This window comes from Anthonomus grandis, chromosome 2 (genome assembly GCF_022605725.1).
Source record: "Anthonomus grandis grandis chromosome 2, icAntGran1.3, whole genome shotgun sequence".
NCBI lineage: Eukaryota > Metazoa > Arthropoda > Insecta > Coleoptera > Curculionidae > Anthonomus > Anthonomus grandis.
Window position 1 is genome coordinate 33,112,178 of NC_065547.1, and position 21,299 is coordinate 33,133,476.

The 21,299-nt window shown below is 33.3% G+C and overlaps 1 protein-coding gene across 2 annotated transcripts in view; it reads right to left on the reverse strand.

Moving 5' to 3' along the window:
- LOC126750629 (transcription factor kayak) overlaps positions 1-21,299 on the reverse strand; it is a 162,622-nt gene that overhangs the window by 31,458 nt on the left and 109,865 nt on the right. The window lies entirely within an intron of this gene.

A 21,299-nucleotide genomic window follows, 5' to 3' on the forward strand; every position in this document is an offset into this window, starting at 1 on the left:
CAGATAACAAGTTCTGGGTGCCCAATATTGTGTGCAAAATTTGTGTTGAAGAATTACGTTTATGGGCCACTAAGAAGAGACTCTCTTTTAAATTCCAATCCCCAATGATTTGGCGTGAACCTTTAAATCATCACGATGACTGCTATTTTTGCGTTGTTAATATAAAAGAATCAACAAGACGAACCGCTCCAAATGGATTTACCCCACATCAACATCAGCTGTGAGGCCTGTAAGGAGCTCAAAAGATACATCTTTACCATTACCATCTACATCTACAGAAAGTTCTGATGAATTGAATGAACTGAGTAGCATGAGCGATGACGAGTTTGTTCCAGAAAATCTTTTTGAACCAAAACCATTCGATCAAAGTGCACTTGATGATTTAATTAGAGACCTTGGACTATCCAAAACTTCGTCTGAATTATTGGCCTCCAGATTAAAAGAGAGAAATCTTTTAAGTAAAGAAACTAAAGTTTCTTATTACCGCACTCGAGAAAAAGACTTACTTCCCTTTTTCGCTGAGGAGGATAATTTTGTATTTTGTACTAATATTTCTGGTTTAATGACTGCCATGGGCTTGCAGAAATATGAACCAATCGATTGGCGTTTATTTATTGACTCGTCAAAACGGAGTTTGAAGTGTGTACTATTGCACAACGGAAATAAACTAGGCTCCATACCAATAGCACATTCAACTAAAGTTAAGGAAGAATACCCCACAATAGCACTGGTCATGAACAAAATCAAATATAACAATCATAAATGGGTGATTTGCGTTGATCTTAAGATGGTGAACTTCCTTTTAGGACAACAAGGAGGCTACACTAAATATCCTTGTTTTATGTGTTTATGGGATAGTAGAGCAAAATCAGAACATTGGTCAAAAAAAGAATGGCCCTCTAGGGAAGCACTACTTCCAGGTAGTCTTAATGTTATAAATGAACCTCTAGTGCCACGAGATCGTATCATATTGCCACCCCTGCACATTAAACTAGGTTTAATGAAGCAATATGTTAAGGCATTAAATAAAGATGGTGAATGTTTCAAATATATTTCAAGGAAATTTCCAAATCTAAGTTCAGAAAAACTCAAGGCAGGTATATTTGATGGTCCACAAATTCGCAAGTTGGTAAACGATCCTAATTTCACCAGCTCAATGTCAGAAATTGAGAAGAATGCATGGGATTCCTTTGTTTGGGTTATCCAAAATTTCTTAGGTAATAGGAAGGGTGATGATTACATTGCGCACGTCGAAGAGATGTTGTCACACTTCCAGCGACTTGGATGTAACATGAGCATCAAAGTGCACTTCCTACACAGCCATTTACACCATTTTCCTGAAAATCTCGGTGACATGAGTGAAGAACAGGGTGAACGATTCCACCAAGATCTTCGAACCATGGAGAAACGATTTCAGGGTCGCTGGGATGCACATATGTTGGCCGATTTTTGCTGGAGTATTCAGAGTAGCAGTTCATTCAAAACTAGTAGAAAATCATATAAAAGAAAATTCCTGAGTGTATAGTTCTTGTAATTAAAAATGTTTGTACGTTGAGTGTATTTTTAATTCCCTAAAAATACTCCCTTCTTTTAACTCAAAAACTAGAGCTGACACATATAAACTGATGACATTATTTAATATCAGCATTAAAAATAAGCCTAGAATCATAAAAATATTCCATGCAACATACATGCTGTTGGGCGGTGTTATTAATTGATGATGAGGAAGATAAATTGGACCAAGAAGACTTTTATATTGCCCAATTACAGGCTCAAGGACAGGCCCGTATTCGCGTTCCAAATTATTTGGAAAACGTGATAAACCTATATGCCGAAGAAGAATTGAAAGTTGAGTTTTTGAAATTCGCTTACTTTTTTCATGAGTAATGTAGGTATACACAATTTTTCCTAAGACCACAAATTTGCGCTCTTTAGCCCTTTAAATTTTTTAGAAAACTCGTAATTGTGCACATACTGTACTGCAGAAAGTAAAAGGCACAAAAGTACATGTGTATTTTACTGTAATATGTTTGTTCGAAAGTTTTATAGATTAGGTTGTGGTTGTGAAAACAGTGCTGAAAACTGTTCCTTTTTTGGAGCAAAACAGCACGCTGTATAAAATCGGAACGACAAATTACAGTAAAATTACAGCACAGTACAATCCTGTACTGACAGTTGAAAACGGTACATACCCAATAAATAGATTTTTTTCATTACTTATACAAATTAAGATTGTGTGTTTAATATTTTAAAATTTGGATAATATTGCAATTTTTTCATTAAAATGTTGAAAAATTATTACAAAAAATAATAACACAAAGCATCTAGTACCTTTTAACGAACGGCCGAATGCTCTCTTGTTGCACCTAAATGCCATTGCCCCTACTGCCAACGGATTCTTGGAGCGCTTCATTTATTTATTCATATTTTCTCATTTTGTATAAATTTAAACTATAGCGCCAATTTTGTAGCAATACCATTGAAAAAAAAAACTTAATGTAAACAACAATTAAAATTAACCTTATTAGGAAATGTCAACGCTATTGTCACTTGTCAAAAAAGCCCAATCTAAAATTGCCCAATCATTCCAGTGTTGCCAGCTGTTAATAATTAATAAATAAAAATATAGTTTTTCAGTATTTTATACAAATTAAGATTGTAAGTATTTTATATTTTTAAATTAGGATAATATTGTTAATTTTGCTGTGAAATATTAAAAAAATATTATGGACAACAATAATACAAGGCCTCTAACAAATGTCATCACAACTGTTAATTGTCATCTGTATTAATCAGGGAGCGGCTAAGATGATAAACTGTTGCCAATTACTACAAAACGGTAAATAAACTGACGATCTTTTGGGATTATATAAAAATCTAATAGAAACTGTGCTTGTGCAGCTATTTAAGTATTACAAAATAATTTCAATATTGCCACGTATCTTTTTAATCTGTATTTGTCAACTTTAATGTTCTATAATTTTTTAACGGATAAGCAAATTTTAATGATTGTTTACAGCTACACGATTGAGGAATTTCATTACGTCACACTAGACCAATATCACTTTTTAACACCACGCAAGTTTATTAATTTTTATAAACTTGATAATAATTCAGTTAAAATATTTTTATGAACAGTAATAATTCCAAACCTGTGACAAATGTCAATATTAACGTCAAAGCAACTGTCACCTGTCAAGGTTGAGTGAGCGGCTGAACGAGGGTTGTTGCATGTGACACAGAAAATGTCAACACTAGCTAAAATTGCTCAATGTTCCCAGGGTTGCTAACTATTAATAATTAATAAATAAAAATATTTTTTGTCAGTATTTCATGCAAATTAAGATTGTGTTTTTCATATTTTTGACATATTTTTCACATTAAACTGACATAATATTCTCAATTAGTCGCTAAAATATTTAGAAAACATTACGCAGCTGTCATTTGTCCATGTCAAAGAAACTTTTACTTTGTACTTTGTTGCCAACTGTTAAAAATTGATAGACGAAAGAACGTGTTTTTAAGGTTTTTTAAGTTATTTAAAATATTTGCAACAATTCGACAACTCTGTATGTCAACTTTTGCTCGCTATAACTTTTTAACGGAGAAGCAAATTTTTATTTATTGTTTACAACTAGCCAACTGAGGAATTTCATTTCGTCACACTAGACCGATATCACTTTTTAACACCACGCAAGCTTATTCATCTTTTATAAACCTGATAACAATTCCGTTAAAATAATTTTATGAACTATAATAATTCAAAACCTTTGACAAACGTGAATGTTAACGTCAAAGCAACTGTCAACTGTCAAAGGCCAAAGGAGCGGCTGAACGCAGAGTTGCGGCACCTAAATGTCAAGCTGAAAGAAGCATCTAAACTTGTCACTGCTGCCAACTGATCCTTGGGACGCTTGATTTATTCATGTTTGTTTATTGGTTTCAATTGAAACTATACGTTAATTTTTACTTAAAATATTGAAAAAAAATTATGTAAACAATAAAAATTAATAGCTCATCCATGGGAAATATTAACACAACTGTCACTTGTCAAAAAAGCGCTAGCGAAAATTGCCTAATAATTCCAGGGTAGCCAACTGTTAATAAATAAAATGATCTTTTTCAGTATTTTATGCTTATTAAGATTGTGTGAGTGTTTTGAAAAAATATTGTCAATTTTGCGGATAAATATTAAAACATTATTATGAACAATAATATAACAAATCTTTAATAAACAATGTGCTATCGCCAATTACTACAAAACGGTAAACAAACTGATGATTTTTTTGGGATTATATAAAAATCTAATGGAAACTGCCATTGTGCAATATTTGTAAATTAGGAAAATATTGACAATTTTATAATTATTTCTCATTAACGACAATGTCTCAACTGTCATTTGTTAATGTAAAAGAAACGTCTATATTGTACAATATTGATACCTGTTACAAATTGATAAATAAAAGGACGAGCACAGGATTTTTGTCACTTGGGGCGCTTGATTTATTCATATTATATCAACTGTCATTAATAGAAGTGGCTGTAAAATGATACCGTTGACACATGTTGTGGTGGAATTCCCTGTAAAATCATTAATATTACCTTAATTTTCGAGATTCCCAAAACCCCATAAAGGCAATTGTTTAATAATACATTTTCGTTTGTATTATGTAAAATCGGCGATAAATATTCAATGACGATCTAAACCAAAAAACGTCCACTTCCGTAGCATTTATAGCAATTTTTGGTTTTTGGTTATACTTTAGCATACGGTTACCGCTATATTAGCACCATTGATATAATGATAAGCTGATAACAAAATACAATTAAGGATATTAAGAATATATAAAAAAATTGAAAATGGCGAGTAATAATATTTAAAAATGTCAAGGATAGTCGAGAAAGTCATCTATCAACTTTGAAGAAGAATAAGAAAATCTCATCCATTTTTCACAAAGAGACCGACGTATACAACAGACGAAAAACAATGAAAAACACAAAGTCACGGTCTCACAACATTTACTTAAAGCTACACGTGTTTCGCTCTATTCAGAGCATCATCAGGCCTTAAAAAGCCACTGACGTTGGCAAAACAGTAAATAAACATGTTTATTTACTGTTTTGCCAGTGACGTTGGCAAAACAGTAAATAAACATGTTTATTTACTGTTTTGCCAGTGGCTTTTTAAGGCCTGATGATGCTCTGAATAGAGCGAAACACGTGTAGCTTTAAGTAAATGTTGTGAGAAAATGTATAAACATGTTTATTTACTGTTTTGCCAACGTCAGTGGCTTTTTAAGGCCTGATGATGCTCTGAATAGAGCGAAACACGTGTAGCTTTAAGTAAATGTTGTGAGACCGTGACTTTGTGTTTTTCATTGTTTTTCGTCTTTGAAGGAGAAGATAAATTATTTTATTTAAGGCACAGTGGTCAATTGCTACATATTTATAAATAAAAAGAGTTACATGTTGTTGTAGTTATGTTAATAGTTAATATTTTTTATGTATTAGAATAGCCTCTGGAATAATCAAATACGTTTTAGCAAAATCTGTCAATAAATCAATTAAATATATTTAAAAATCCCGCGATATTTATGTAAGCTGGCAGATGCCAATACAATCAGTGTTAGTGGTGTCATCTACTGGCTTACTAAAGAAACTTAGCACTGCTTTGGTATAGTTTTAAAGATTGTTTCTCAGTATAAGACAAAAACAGTACAAAAATATCCATCTAATATGTGTTTTTTCCCACCGGGATATATGCCTAAGCTTGACAACATTGTTGCGAGATTATTACCTATGCATGTCAACTGTCAATAATGTCATCGCTTCTATAAAATGACGTTCATACAAATACAACGTTGTCACATATAACGGGCGACAAAATTAAATATGCGATTTTTATACTGGTTATTTAAGTTTTTAATAACCCGGCCATAAACACCATTTCGCGTAAGCCTATAATAAACTGTAGATAATAATTGTATAATAATTGTTTGTGTAAATCGTCTTAACGAATGACACGGCATAAAAGCGAGATGCTTTAGAACTCGAGTTGGCGCCGTAATTTTACTGGATTTCCGTTCTATGCCAAGTGAATACACATGAATCATTATTACTCTGGAAAAATTAATTTGTTCGATATTTTTAAGGAACATATTGCCACCGGAAATTGCGGTTTAGACGTCGCTCTTTTTTTTTTTAATCTTACGGCGCGTTTTTGGGTGGCGAGCAGATCACAAAGGAGCAATAAAAAACTATTTTTAAGACCCGAAAACTAATAAATAAATCCTCGGGTGGCGACTAAATTGTCTTGTCTTCGGCCGGAGTCTATTTTTGGGGCCGCGAAAAGTGCAAAAAGGCTCAGCTGGAGGCAGTTAAAAGGTTTTTGGCACCGGACCAGGAAAAAAAAACTGAAAACAAAAAAAATAAATATCGGACGTTGATTAATAGAACAGAAGCCAACGGTCCGTTACTCAAGTGTTTTTCCCTGCGATTAACCGGTTGTTTTTGGTTTTCAAGTGGTTTATTGTTGTTTTACTGCTACATCCTATATCCAAAGGGGTGTGGTGAGAATATATTACTCTTTTTTGGCGCTAGCAGGATAATTATTAACATGACGGAAAAATTTATTGAATGATTTGTTTGGAACTATACAGGGTCAGTATAGTACTAACAGAGTCTCTGGAAAAAACATTGAGTAATATTAAATATGTTACTAGAAATATTTCCAGGATTTATATCTCAAAAACTGCTTTTCTGGCGGGAAATTTATTGATAAGTATTTTTGTAATATCATCAAAATCTATATCTTTTGTAATGACCATGTATAAACTCAGATCGATATTAACAAATATATTAACAAAATCTCCGGAATTTAGTGAAAAGTAAAACTTTCAGGAGCTACAGGTTGTAAATTTAAGAATTTGAAATATTTGTGAATGGTTTTCGTTAATTGTAAAATCTTATTAACTAAACTATTGCGTACTGCAGACCAAAGATAAGTAATGGTAGTATTGGGTCTACCAATAGAAGTGATAGAAGTTTAGTGGACCATGTACGCAAAATGGTATGTGTCAAAACGCGGATCAAGCGTCAGTTGTGTTAAGTATACTTTGACATTTCATCATGAATCGTTTAAGTCAAGAGCAACCTATAGCTATCGTGAAAAGGTATTACGAAAATGCGCAATCGGTTAGAGCCTGTTATCGTGCTCTTAGAGAAGATTTTGGCCATCGTCGACGGCCTTCTGAGCTTGCAATAAGGCGCACAATTAATAAGTTTGAACGGGAGTACACTCTTCTGGATAATAAGCCACCAACGCGACAAAAAAGTGCAAGGACCGCTGAAAATATCGCCGCTGCAAGAGAAAGTGTTGATGCGAATAACAATGTGTCTGTTTTGCGCTGTTCTCAGCAATTAGGCATTTCACCAATGTCTCTGTGGCGCATTTTGAAGAAAGACTTAGGCCTACATCCATATAAGATGGTTCTAACTCAAGAATTGAAGCCTGCTGACCATGGTTTGCGAAGAACGTTTACCGACTAGGCCCTGTTGCAGTTGGAACAAAATGCCGATTTTGGGAAACAAATCATCTTTTTAGATGAAGCCCATTTTTGTCTTAGTGGCGTTGTCAATACGCAAAATTGCCGCTTCTGGTGTCAGAACAATCCATAGAAATTAGTACAGGTGCCATTACACCCGTTAAAAGTGACTGTGTGGTGTGGTTTGCATGTCGGTAGAATTATCGGTCCATACTTTTTTGAGGATGCAGGAGGGCGTACTGTGACAGTCAACGGAAAGCGCTACCGCGACATGATAACAAACTTTCTTTGGTCTGCAATTGATGGTGGAGACTTCGAACAGAATTGGTTTCAACAGGACGGAGCAACATCACACACCGCCCAAGCCACAATTAATTTATTAAAAGAGCGTTTTGAAGATCGAATAATTTTGCGACATGGGAATATCAACTGGCCACCATGGTCCTGTGATCTTACTCCCCTGGACTTTTTTCTTTGGGGATATGTGAAGTCGAAGGTGTATTCTAACAATCCTCAAACCATCAATGAGTCGAAAGTTAACATAACTAGGGTTATTCGCGAAATTCAGCCCAACTTGTTAGAAAAAGTAATTGAAAATTGGGTTGATCGTCTAAACGTCTGCCGCCGTAGCCGAGGTGGACATTTTAATGATATTTTGTTTAAAACATAATGTTACATAATAAACTACAACATAAACAACAATCATAGAAATTAACCAATTCGTTTTTATTTTTTAGCAATTTAAACTTATATCATTCTTATTGGTATACCCTATATATGCATAAACCAACTAGCAGCTAAGCTTTGGAATCAAAAATAGGCTGGACAAAAAACAAAATCTCTTAATTCATAAAAAATAAACAAAACTCAAATGTCTTATCTTAAATTATGTGATACTGTTGCATTCTTCTAGGTTTTGATTCAATTCAATTTTCTATTATTGTCCTGTCCATACTGACTCAGGCTTCAAAAAGTTTTTAGAATAACTCGTCAGCATTTTTAACGGTGGCAAAGTCACGAATTTGGCGATCCAGAAGTTCCCATAAATTTTCAATCGGTTTTAAATCCGGACTTTGAATACATCAACCGGCCCATGTTTCCTACCACCTGATGAAAAGGCCCCGTACCATACCAAGAGAAGCACCCCCACACCATCACGTTACCACCTCCATGCTTAATTGTCGGTCGAATATACTTCTTATTCAATTTTTGGCCCTTTGGTCGCCGAACATGTACTATTCCATCACTAGAAAATAGATTATATTTGGATTCGTACTGCACTGTCCCCTTAAGGTGATCTAGTGCAAATTCTAGGCGTAGCTTTACGTTCTTCTTACGCAGTAGGAGTTTTTTGCAGGTTTGTAGCTCTTAAAGCTGTTAGAACATAGTCTTTGTCATACTGCGTCTTTGCCGAGATATTGGAAGGCTTACTTTCATTTAGTGTTTGCAAAATTTTGGATGAAGAAAAAAATAGGTCATTATGAACAATATTTACAATTCCCTTATCCATCTGGGCAGTAGTAGCTTTAAGCCTTCACGAGCTTTTTCCTGGAATCGTATGACTAAATATTGTATTTCTTTTAATGATTCGTGAGACGGTGTTCTGTCGAACTTTCCATCTTGTAGAAATATTAAACTGCTTAATATCCGGTTTGTAAAAGTCTATAATTTTTTGGAGAATATCCCTAGAATATGATTTTCCTTTTGCCATCTTAACACAAGTATATCAAATATATCGCTAATCGTTATAAATTTAACTGACCTGAATAGTTAAAACTGACTATTTAAAAACTGCATAAAAAATACATATTTATAAGTTTAAATAGACAGTTCGTCTGTCTTATCACGTAAGGCCGTATCTCAGAAAAATTGAAAATTGAGTTAAGCCCGCCAAAAAATTACTGAAGCCTCATATTTTTATCTCACGAACGAGCATATATCAATATTTTATATTTTGGCTGTTCCATTATTTATTTCTTTGGTCGTATCTCAAAAAAGTTCAAATTTTAATCTCACTTATAGGCCTGACTTAAGATAGGCCCATACGTGTGACTTAAAAAGCATGCGAAATTAAAATTTTCAAGACGTATATTGAGTTACGGCGTTATCTGGGCGATTCACAGATGCTGGCAATCAGTCATAATCGATTTTCTTCGGGAAATCGTACCTACCGCTTATGTATCCTGTTGTTTTTTTGTGAATTTGTGCCTTCTGAGAGTTATTTAAGGTGAGTACGAAACTCTATATAGGTTATACTTATAGCTTTTAGATTTTATCATTGGTATTTTGGCCAAGAAATAATCAATAAACATTAATAAACTAGAAATTACAGAAAATATTTGAGGTTAGAGTATATACTGTTTTATTAAAGGTACTGACTCTACGTCCATCCGACGGACACCGCGGCGTATTTTTATTTCCCGTCCGTCCCAATCAATTTTTTAATTTTTTTATTTTTCTTTTCATTTTTTTTATCAGGCTGGGTTGGAAATATCGTCGATGAATCTATATTTAGTAGAAAAAAGAATTAGACAATAATTATACAAGTACGTTCAAAAATAATTTTTTTTCTTTGTTTTAGAATAGACAAAGCAGAATCCTTAATATGGATGTTCTTGTGGTTTGGAAAGACAACAGTAAAAATGTTGTGAGTACAAATGATCTCGTTAGCTTGGACAAACAAAAACAATTCGGAGTAGGTAGGTGCGAAAATTAAAATGAGATATGATAAATGTGACAATTATTGCCGCATATGAAGAATTAGATAATGAAGCAGGTTTAGGACATTTGCATACAAATTATGCATCTTCAGAATCTGAGAACGATGAGGCCCAAAAAAAAAGAAAAGAGTCCAGAATGGAATTTATCTGATGATGAACCGCTAATCAATCTGAAAAATGTCTGGCTGCAAGGGTCTTCTGCTGATTTGAAACATAAAGAAGATATTTATAACGAAGAGGACAACTCAGGGATCTGTCAAGTTGCAAATTGTCATAAAGAAGTGTGGGACGCGTGTCATAGATGTCTTTTTTTAATTTGTTGGGACCACTTTGAAGATAATGACAGCTGTAATGAACACAATTTTAACCGAAAACACCCGCAAAATAAAAATAGCGATCACGAAGAAAGAATTGAAAATATCAGCAGTGTTGTCCAGATAGATAGAAACCCAAGTTTACCAGAGAAGGAGCAAAACAACTTTAATACTGAACCAGAAGATTTCATTGTAGAGGGAACTCCAAGCGAGCAAGAAAGAAACAGTCACACAAGAATTAATAAACAAAATGAGGCTAAGAGACTTAGAAATTGTGGAAAACAATACATCAGCTCTGCAACTAAAAAAACTGTTCCAGCTAGAAAACAAAAGATGGTTGCAATAGAAATACTTGGTTATGATATGGCCAATATCATAACCAATGATGATGGTTGAAATAGCAATAAATTTGGAAAGAAATGTATTAAATTTAGCAATGGGGATCGGCTCAAATTGTTCGAAATGTTCAATAATTTAGGCGACTTACACAGCCAAAGAGAGTTTATTGTGCGCCATATTAGTATAATGAATACGAAACAAAAGACTACCCAACGAGAACACTCGAGAAGACAAAAGACAATTCAGTATTTTGTAACATTAGAAGGAAGTCGTTTGTGGTCTGCAAGCATTTTTTTCTTAGAAACATTCGGAATCACTGATAAGATGGTGCGAAGTGCCATTTTAAAAACCAGCGATTCAGGCATTATTGAAGAGGAAATGAGAGGAGGTAGGCAATGTTCCGAAGCCATTAAAGAAAAAGAACGCATGATTCGTGATGCTATAAGCATTCATATTGACCGATTCCCAAAAATGGAGTCTCATTATTGCCGTAAGAATACGTCGAGGCAATATCTGCACCCAGACCTTACCCTACGTAAGATGTATTTAATGTTTTTAGAGGATTGGACAACGAAAAATGAAGGAAAGCCTTCCTTCTCGACTTATCAGAGAGCCTTCAAAACAAAAAACTTATCATTTTTTTCCCTAAAAAAGATCTTTGTTCGTTGTGCACAATTGCCAAAACTGGAACAGAACAGCAAATGGAGCAGTTGAAAGAGAAGTATCAAAAACGAAATGAATCAGAAATCCAAAATGAATCAGAAATCCAAATGTTTCAGAAAAAAATAAAGTAAGGGAAATTAAGGAAAACACAAAACAAGAAGCAAAAGTAAACAGCTCTTTGCTATGTGGGTGTTTTGATCTTCAACAGGTGATATATTTACCCACCTGCAACGAAAATGCGTTATTTTATAAAAACAGGCTGGCCAATTTCAATTTAAAGTTTTATGATATTGCCAGCAAAGACTGTTTCTGCTGGACGTGGCATGAAGGCATAAGCAAAAGAGGGGCATCAGAAATATCGACGGCAATTTATAAAACCCTGCAGTATTACAATGACAATAAACCCAAGAACTGGCCCTTTTTTCTGATGGATGTCGAGGCCAAAATAAAAATACTGTCATCTGTCATCAATGCTTCTGTATGCTGTAGCTCACTTAGAGAATTTGAAAGAAATATCTTTAAGGTTCTTCGAATCCTTTCACGGACAGAATGAAGGCGATTCTGCGCACAGTGCCATAGGTTATGCAATCAAACATGCAGGAAATATCTACGTTCCATCTCAGTTACACCCAGTTTTTGCACTGGCAAGACAGAAACAGCCATACAAAGTGAGATCTCTGAATACTGAAGACTTTCTCGATTTTAAACAGCTTTCAAAAGATATAAGGATCTTGACCGTGAGGAAGAGCGATTTAGGAAACCAGATTAAGTGGACAGATATTATGGAAGTGAAAGTTAAGAAAGATTCTCCAGACCAGATCTTTTTTAAAATAAGCCACAATCAACAAAATAATGATAGTTTGTCACTAAAACGAAACCAACAGCATAATATTAGAACGTATGAGCTCAGACGACTGAATGCTGGCCCAAACAATATTAGTAAGGACAAGTACCAGGATTTGGTTTCTCTATGTTCAGCTGTTACTCCTGTGATTAGAAAAAAAGAGCATCAGGATTTCTTTAAATCTCTGGCTCATCTTAATGACTAATAATTAGTTTTTTTATTAGTAGGTTATAGTACCTTAGTTTTCACGTCTTTCCAACAAAAAATTTTCCAGTTTTATGACAATTACATTTTTATATTTCAGTTGTTTTCAGAATTTCCATTTTTAATTTTATTTCCTAAGAATAATGTGAGTTTTTCATTTCCAGTGGGCTTATTAAATAACGTTATTATGTATCTTTTTGTGTTACTCCAAGGGCGTATCTCAGTTTCGTCTCGCCAAATCGGTCTCACGTAGGGGCGTAACTCTTAAAATGTTTTTTTTCCGCTATTTGTAAATCACTTAACATTGTTTTATTATAACATTCTTCAAGCTATATAGCGTTAGTTGCTACATACAAAAAATCAACAAGGTATAAAAATTATTACTGTAGTTATTCACAATAAATAAGAGCGTAAAATTATTTAAAATCGCATTTCTGAAAAATTGGCAAATCTGAGATACGCCCTTACGTGATAAGACCGACGAGTTGCAAGCATTTTAAACAGAACATAAATTGAAATATATTGTCCAATCGAAAGTAACCAATTAACTATTAATTAATTATTTTATTATAAGCCAAAAATTTATTCTGTGGTATTTTGTTTATATAGTAATGTGCTATTTTTTAAGATGCAAAGTAATGCACAATCTTAATAAAATCTACAATTTTATTCCTAGCACTTATGACGTCATAAGAATATTAACGGAGATATTAATGAAAATGTTGAGTAAATTGCCTAAAATAAAACTTCCTACAGCTATATTTCAAAAACTGGTATTCAGCCGAAAAATTTATGAATAATCTGCCTTCTTGTAGACCTTATTAAAATCTGTATCATTAGTCATAACTCTCTGTAATCTAAGATTAATATCAAGAAAGTCATTAAGGAAAAACGTTATTATGCTATTAAAGGTGATACTTCCAGAGGCTGTATCTCAAAAGCTATTAAAAAAAGTTACGTAAGAGTACTTTTGTAGATTACGTTAAAATCTACAATTACCTTTTTAGCACTTGTAATGTCAAAAAAAATATTAACGAAGATATTATTGAAAATCATGAGGAAACTGCTTTAAACAAATTGCAAGAATTGTATCTCCAAAAACCACTATTATGACAGAAAATTCATTAAGGAATTTCTGGGATTTTTCATCAAAATTTACAACTTGTTTAATAACATTCTATAATGTCAGATGAATATTAACGAAAATGTCCAATAACCAGTAAGAACTGAAAGTTTCAGGAGCCACATCTTGAAAACACCTTCTTCCACAAAAACTTGACTTCAAGTCAAAAAATCTTACGGAGATATGAACGAAAATCTCTAGTAACCAGCAAAAAATTAAACTTCCAAAAGTTAAATTTCGAAAACTATTAGTCTTCCAAAAAAATTGCTTATTATCATTTTGTAGATCCTATGAAAGCCTACAATTTGCTTTTTAACCCTTATGACGTCAGAAAAAATCTTAGGGAAACTACTAAAAATAAAACTTCCCAGAGCTATTTTATAAAAATTATTATTCCGACTGAAAATGTATTAATAAGCATTCTTGTAGATCTCATCAAAGTCTACAGACAATTTAATGAACAAGTTAATAATTAAACAATTTAATAATCAACAGAAAATTTACTCATAACCATTCTTGTAGATCTCATTAAATGCTATTACTTTTCTAATAACCTTTTACACTGTTAAAATAACATTAAAGGAGATATTACCGACCAAATGTCATAAACAACCCAATTGAAACTTCGCGCTGCCATATCTCAAAAACTATCAAACATACAGAAAAAATTATTCTGAGCATTTCCGCAGATCTTAATAAAATCTACAATTTTCATATAACTCTCAAGATAGTCAGATCAATTGTACCAGAGTTATTCAGCGAAATTGCCGTAATATGCAACAAAACAATACACAATAATCTTATTACAAGGAATTCCTTTGTTTAAGTAGTCGGTACCATATTAAAAAAAATTAGTACCCGCCGCACATAAATAACCGCGGAACGGTGACTCATCCGCGCGGTACCAGTCAGCCCCAGGTGAACCCATGCTAATGAGAAAAGCAACGATTTAAAATTTAGAGGAAAAAAAATAATTAAAAACGCACCGCCCACCTCGATGTAGTTTTTATGGCTGACCTAATTTTTGTTATTTTTTTAAAATGTTTTGTGTCGAATAATATCAATATTATTATTGTTCTTGCCGCCGCTATTTTGTCACGTGCGGCAACACTGTTGACACACTGCTTTTGTCACCACTGTCGCATGTCAACGTGTAAATTTCACAAAATGGCAACACTGGATTTTGTCATACGTAATTTATACGTTAACAATGTCACTTGTTATGTCAATGCTGTTAAGTCTCATTTTATTTGTGACAGTCCGAGATATCAAAAACACGCCGCCAACTTTGATTTTGTTTTGTGCAGCAACACTGTTGACCTACTGCGTTTGTCATCCATGTCAATTTTTAACTGAACGATGTGGCAACACTGTATTAAGCCACATCTAAGCCATATTTTAGCGAGTAAGCGTCTTACTCGGTTGCCTTACAATGTCTTAAGCGTTACGTCATTAAATGGTTGCGCTCGAATGACGTCATGTCTAACAGCTGTCAGAGTCTAAATATTAGTAAATATTAGCTATACCTTTCATCGGTATTGCATTCACTTTGGAGACTGACCTAAACCATGAAAACACCCATTTGTCTAAGTTTTCAAAACGTTTTGAGTCTAAATACTAAACTAACTAAATCCGATCTCATACATTTTAAGGATCAGATCAAGAGGAAAAAGTTACTGGCTTAAACATAACCTCACTTATATTTTTTTCACACAGAAATAAACCCAAACTAATCAAAAATCAATTTAAAAAAAATATCCGCACAACCTCACCTTTACGTTCTTCACTGTATTTTTTGCAAATCTATTCGCTCTTTTGATAATTTATTATTTTCTGCATTTTTATTTGGTTTGGATGTCTTAACTGTTAATGTATATGAGACATTAATATAAAATAAATAAAACTAATACTAAGAAATATAATACTTCTATTCTAAAAATTGATATAAATATTTATTGTTTATTATTGTTTGTATAGCTTCCCTTTGACTTTGACATATCGAGTTTATTAGCGGTCTCGGGAGACCGCTAACAAACGCTTAAAGCGCCTTATACGGTGACGTCATGACTTGATCGCTCGAATGAGATGTCTTAAAGACGCTTAAAGCCGCTTAAAACCGCTTACTCGCTAAAATATGGCTATAATTTATTCGTCACTTGTCATGTCAATGCTGTCAAGTTTTATTGGTTTTATGATTGATTAAATTGAAAAGGCACCTCCCATTTCGATGTGGGTTTTTATGGCTGATCTAAATTTTTGTTTTTTTTTTATTTTGATGAATAACAATATTGTTGTTATTTATCTCTATTTTGTTAAATAGGGCAACACTGTTGACACATTGCAATCGTCACCGACAATTGACTGCATGTCAACTTAACGATTTGGCAACATTCGATTATGTCATGTAGAATCTATACGTCAATAATGTCATTTCTCATGTCAATGCTGTCAGGTGTCATTTATTTATGATATTCACAAAGATAAAAACCACTGTGGTTTTTACGGGCGGCCTAAATTGGCCGAATGATAATATAGTTATTATTTGTTTCGCCGCCGCATTCTTGTCACATGTGGCAACACTGTTGACAAACTGCTCTTGTCATCAATCTCAATTTTCAACGTGTCAATTTAACTCTGTGGAAACTGTTAAGTGTCATTTTATTTATGACAGTCCGTCGAACACGCCGTCCACTTCGATGTGGTTCTTTTACGGCCGAACCAAATTTGCTGAATGTTAACAATATTGTTTGTTCTTGGAACAGTAGTAGTCTTGTTTTTTTATCGATTTTCTTGCTTGCTTCGGTGAAGATAATTCATTTTTGGAAATTGTCGTAAAAAGGTTTCGACAGGTAAATTATGGCGTACCGCCTTGAGAGTGGTACCGTCCGCAGCATCTGAATCGGTATCTTAACGAACGTTTTCCCGGAAAAAAAATTGACTCATCTTAAAAAATGTTACCGGCGAGATTCTGTGAATGGATATAACTATGACTGAGTTACTACAACCAGCGGGTTTCATTCATGTTGCCCGATGTTGCGAAATAATAAATTTTGCTTCCTTGTTTGTTGGCTAGGAAGTTAAAGTAGTAATTGACTTGGTAATAATGATCTGGTTCGTGGAATGTCACACAAGGTCAATTGAAGAATTTGAGAGCCTTGAAATCGTTATTTGTTATACATACATAGTTAAAAGAAATTAACAATATTGCAACGTGTGAACATAAGGACTTAGTTATACTTGTCAATTTAAAGGCTAATTTATTATTCAAGTAATTTTAAGTTATTTACCTATTTCTTCCGGGCATCTCTACTAAACCTCTTCTAAGGCGAGTTTACAGAAATGTAATTAAATATGTCGCCGCCAATTTTTACATTTAAACACAAAATACGTGTGGCAACGTTGGCCCTCGTTCATTTACGTCAACAACGTCACTTGTCATGCCAATCATTTTGTCATTTTATTTACTATAGATGTCACCTTAACCTCAAATATATTTTTTAATTTTCCAACAGACCAAAGAAATTTTTGTTTTTTAAAGCAAATATTGATGTAAAAAGTTTAAATATACTAATAAACGATCATATGTTGTTTTAAGTGCAATTCCAGGTAGTTCTTTTAGCCTATATTGAAGTTAAGAGGTGATATTCCCGGCTGCTCCTATGACACAGTAGGTTCCAAAATTCTTTAATATTAAATTAAGTTATCTATTTACGTACACAAACTAAACAGCTTATTTCTTATTAAACGCACACTTTACTACATTCATTATAAAACAAAAAAAAATCAACTTGAAGCCCTTGAAAGTCCACCCACACATAACCTCAAAATCACACTAATTGCATTAAAAAACATGATAAGCTACCATATTACATACTGACTATGCATAATGATGTTGAAATTCTTTACATTCCTAGATAAGCATTGACACTGAGACCCAAGGCCTCCTATTTAAGTCAGTTTATCATTGAAAATAGTGGGTAGTTAAAGATTAAAATGTTATACTAAAGTAGTAGACCAGGAGATGGTACTTGGGTGCTTATTGGTTGTTGCTTTATTGCTAGCCAGTGGGGTTTCCGAAGCTTATTTCTACCATGGATTGTCAATGAAGACTTGTAAACCTGTCTTTCTCTTCCAGACAGTCTGTGCAGGTAAATTTTCTCTTTTATCAGATATTTCAGTAAATAACCAAACCACTGTGAATTTACCATTAAAACTATATAATTTTATTACATTATATTGGCTTCTAAAAAGCTTATATAAGAGGCTCTTAATGTCTTAATATCTGTAAATTCAATGACCAAGATATTGAGTCTCATTCTTGGGGTTGTGCACTTTGACACTGTTATAGAAACAGAGGGTGGTATTCATAAGGTCTTTCACCATCCTCTACTATTAACACTGTAGACTCCTAAGAAGCCTCCTGATGGCCCAGTTCTTGTAATATGTATGCTAATTCATTAATGCAAAGATATCAAACCAATTTATCAGTTAATATTAATATCTGTATAATCATTTTAACCACATTAGTGTTAATTCTTGGAATCCTTATAGACAAGCCTCGCCTTAGGGTCCTAAGCTTTTTTACTTACTTTTATAGGGTCTCAATGGTTCTGTCTTAATAAGTTTTTACCATTAATGTATTAAATTGCTTAAAATAAGTGATTAAAATTCTTATCCTGGTTTCGGTGTGATTTTTTGGACAGCTATAGCTTCACCGAAGACATGCTCACAACACCTTTGTCAGACAGTGTCTCTGCAGATCTGTTTACCAGATATAACCACAATTCATTTACCATTAAAACGTTCTGATTTTGTTGCATTATATTAGCTTCTTAAGCCCTTATGTGAGAGCCTCCTAATGTCTTAATTGCTGTAAAATGGAGACCCAATGACCAGGCTATTAAGTCCCATTAAGTTATCATGTTAACCACCAGATGATTTTATGTTGATATTCTTGACATTGACATTAATGCTTTTCTAACTGTGCCTGGTTTATATATCAGGGCCAAGATTAGTAAATATGAAAATGTACTTTCACATTTCACTAGAAAGAACACTAATATTCATATAAAATTTCATAGAATTCATCGCATAAAAACTGGAGTATAATTTTTATGGCCCCATTTTAGCCACTTTAAATTAGAATATTGCCTCTCAATAAGTCAGCAGTGTTAAAAAAATATCTTGTGGCTAAGAGGTTTTTTATAATTATAATGAATATAACTGGCCTTACAAACTATGCACATTAGATTTAAGCCTGTGTAAGTGTACCTATGCTTTTCGCTAATATGTAATTGATTGACTTGTGTTAGCTTTTATTTTAGCACCAATAAAGTCCTTTACCTTTGTCTTCCAATTAAACATAAAAATAACACAGTGAATTGTAGAAAAAGAAGGTGGGACTTGTAGGTTCTTTCAACATCCTCTACTATTAACCTTAATGGGCTTTGGAGGTCCTCGCCAAGGTTCTCTCTTTAAACTATTGAAAAGATTAATTAAAAATGTTTTGCACATTTAATTTATGAAAGAAGTAAATGGTTGATTAAGAGAAAATAAAATTTTCAATGTTATTAAATTTAGGGCCTCTCCAAGGACCCATAAGAGCCTCTTGATGGCCCAGTTTCTGTAATATATCTGCTGAAGGCAAAGAAATGAAACCAATTTATCAGTTAATAATTGTCGCTATTCTCATTATAAACTCTTCTTGCTAGCTCTCTTTTCATGATTTGGTGCTAGAATACTTGGATAGCCAAGCCTCACCTTCAAACACTAAAGCCTGTAGGGCCTTAATGGTTAAGTTCTTCTATTAGAATGTTTTAAATAACTTAGCAAATTTGCTTAAACTGCCTCAATGAAGATATCTATAATTATCTCTTTATCTCTTGCTCTTTCAGGCAGTCTCTGTCGGTCATGCTTCTTTTTCTATCAAATGTTTTAATAAATAGAACTGAACTGCTGTCAGATTACCCTGAAAACTTTTAACTTTTGTTAAATTGTATGGGTCTCTTAGGCCCTAAATGATCCATTAGCTAATGAGTATCATTCTGATATTGTGCTTTCCATTTAGGCTTTTTTATGATTAAAGATAAGTGTAAAATAACAAATTTTAGTCCTATAATGGACTGAAGTGATATTTCATGATAAAAATTACATTTATTGACTATGAACTAAATAAATACCTTTTCAGACAAATATTCAATTAAGGTGCGAGCATTTCCTTTAAGCCTGGGTATTTCCAAACCGTATAAGTAATCAGCGATAAGATAAAAAGCGTGATAAAGTGTGGAAATGTATGAAAATATAACTTTTTCTGCGAAATATATTAAATAAGAGGCGGCTGAATTTCGCCATTATATCATTAAAACTCTGAATAGCGTTTTAAATGGTTCGTGGAATGTTGTTCTCGGGTAATAATTCCTTATCTCGTATTCGTACTTAATCTATTAACATTTTATTTGTATGTCGCCTCTGTATGGGTAACTTTCAGTCGATAATTTCAATATTGAAAAACAATAGGGAAGTTAACAATAAAAAAAAAACAAAGATGACCTTAAGATTTCCACATTTGGTCTGAAATAGGTTTATTATGGTATTAAAAAAAAAACGTCTAATTCAGAAATATCGTGCCGATTGTTGTCTTGTTGCGAAACCGATTGTAAGTTCCCAAGCGTTTCAAGGATTTTCCACATTTTATACGAACGATGTAAGTGGTTTTATTTGTTTATATTATATGGGTGATTATGTATATTAGATGTGCATCTGTGCTTGTATTTGTTGGCCTTCGAGGTGGTTTGTCTGCTGCGGATTTGAGACGATTTTATGGCGTTTGGAAAGTTGAAAATTTGCTTTTCTATGTTATGCCAAAAAGGCGAGGAAAACCCGGTCGCCGTTTTAAATGTTGAAAATTCTTTCGTGTGTAATGGATTTTCAGGAAACCATTGATGTTACGCCAAGTCCTATGTAAACGATTAAATTTTTCGAAAAAAAAATTAGCTAGAAAAAAATACCATGTGGATTAGGTTGATCTTGATTTTTCACTTATTTTTTTAAATTCTGATAATAATAATAAATGCCTAAGTAAAAAAAATCATATACAAATCGACATCAAGGTACGGCGAGATGTAGACCAAGGCTATTTATTTTATCTAACCGTACTAACAATAAAAATAAAAAATTCACTCAAAACAATATGAACACCCATTACCTTTTAGGTATATAAATAAAAAGCCAGACTTATTTTGAAACGAAATTTCGTTATATTGAAAATTGCTTAATTATTTCTAAAGTTGAATATAACCGTCTTTCTGAACGACACAACCGAGTGTTTAGATTTGAGGTTATTAGGCAATGTATTACAAATTTGAACTGGTTTATAACTAAAGGAGCCTTGAAATTTGCCAATTTTATATTTTGGTATCATGAAGTTTTGGGATGACGTAATTGCTAGCTAACTTTTCATACAAATATCTGGGAAGTTTTATGTGGACAATTTTACACACCAGAGTAGGCATATTTGCCAGAGAGATGCCAGAAATAATGGAGTAACGT